The sequence below is a fragment of the Piliocolobus tephrosceles genome, chromosome 10 (genome assembly GCF_002776525.5).
Source record: "Piliocolobus tephrosceles isolate RC106 chromosome 10, ASM277652v3, whole genome shotgun sequence".
Taxonomy (NCBI): Eukaryota; Metazoa; Chordata; class Mammalia; order Primates; family Cercopithecidae; genus Piliocolobus; species Piliocolobus tephrosceles.
In genome coordinates this window covers 28,904,585-28,906,654 of record NC_045443.1, presented here as the reverse complement: position 1 = coordinate 28,906,654, position 2,070 = coordinate 28,904,585, and positions in this window count along the sequence as shown.

The window sequence follows — 2,070 nt, the reverse complement described above, 5'->3', positions numbered from 1 at the left end:
TTTTTTTTTTTTTTTTTTTTTTTTTTTTGAGATGGAGTCTCGCTCTGCCGCCCAGGCTGGAGTACAGTGGCCGGATCTCAGCTCACTGCGAGCTCCGCCTCCCGGGTTTACGCCATTCTCCTGCCTCAGCCTCCCTGTAGCTGGGACTACAGGTGCCCGCCACCTCGCCTGGCTAGTTTTTTGTATTTTTAGTAGAGACGGGATTTCACCGTGTTAGCCAGGATGGTCTCGATCTCCTGACCTCGTGATCCGCCCGTCTCGGCCTCCCAAAGTGCTAGGATTACAGGCTTGAGCCACTGCGCCCGTGCCTATGATTTTCTTAATGACATTTTCTTTCTCTAGTTTAGTTTGTTGTAAGAATACAGTATGTAATACATATAACATGTGTTAATCAACTGTTTATGTTATCGGTGTGGCTTCAGGTCAACAGCGGGTTATTTGTAGTTAAGTTTAGGGGGAGTCAAAAATCCTTGTATGATTTTTGATTGCACAGGGGTCGGTACCTCTAACCCCTGCCTTATTCAAGGGTCAATTGTATATGTACATGTAAATTTTAGCCACAAATTCTTAATGCTGCTTATAGTGTAAAGTGAACAACTGATTTCATTCTTTCCAAAGATAAAAACACTCTAGGGCTTTGAGGAGACAACTGGGGAAATTATCACCAGTAGGTGACACTGACTATGGGTCTCATATTAAAACTTAGACTCTGTGGTTGTAAAGAAAAGCAGGGGCAAAGGTCACGTGACAAGAGAAATGAAAGTAATCCAATAAAATTCAAGCAAGTGTGTGAATGATGGGCAGTGTCTATCGAGGAGGGCTTGAAATATAAAGAGAAAAGAGAAGATACAAAGCAAAGGTGAAGATGAAGGCAGATGATAATTTTTAACACAGTCTATTTTCATTCTGTTTGGAATCTGGAGGATGTCCTCCCATGAGCTTGCCTACTGTTGTCTGGAAGGCATCCAATCCCAGCGTCCAACTGAGACACTGGTGATCTGATCTCCAGCGATAAGCTGTGGTGGGAAAAGATCAGAAAGATGACCAAGGGATGAGGCTGGAGAAGGATGTATTTCTGAGGCCTCCCAAGAAAAAGCAGTAAAAACAGATTTTAAAAACAAACAAACAAAAAAAACCGTAACTAACGAAGCTCAGCAAGTGGTCAAAGATTTCCTGGTTTTTGTGTAATAGGTTAATGAAATAGCTCTGAAGCCCCCTCAATTCTTGTGTGGTTAGTTTTGGTTGGAAAGTTGAAATGGAGTATTTGTTTGTGTGTGTATTCCCTACTTGTTTCCACAAATAATTTAAGTGCAGAGGAAAATGATACCTACCAAATGACATAGGTACCCAAGTTGGTGAAGACAGATTTGTATGTTTTTCTCCTATATACCTCGGTATTATTTGAAATTTGTACAAAGAGTATACATTCATATATTACTTTGGAATTTCAATATGTAAGAACTTAAAATGGCTTTGAAGCATAGCCTGTATTTGATTCTTTTACCTCTGCTCAGTTGAGAGAATAGGATAAGAAATCTACTTTTCGGTGAAGTGGCCAATCGCAGACTGAAGATCCTAGGAGGAAAAGGGAAAAATACAGCAGAGTAACTCATCACAAACTGAAATCTGTACAATCAGTGACAGATCAGAGTTGGGCTCGCCTGAGTGTATGGGGAAAGTACAGAGGGTAACAGTTCAGAGTGCGCCTGCAGTAGAAGAGTTCTTGTTCAGAAATTTATCAGTCACTACTCGCTGTATACAAAAGCAAAGACTGAAGTTGGGTAAGTCAGAATGTGAATCCCATGTCACTACGTAGGAGCCATGAATCTTGGATAAGTATTTTCACGGTTCTGAATTTGTTTCCAAATCCACAAAATGGAGATATTAGTGTATATCTCCTGAGACTGTAAGAAGTAAATGAACTGACAACTATAAAATGTAGCAAAAGTCATCAGTCAATGGCAGCAATTGCTGTCAAGAGCCTCTTTGGAAAAGAAAAATGATGGGCAAGACATTAAGAGAGAATATAAAAAGTATATGGCTGTAAAATTATACATTTAATGTCTGCCT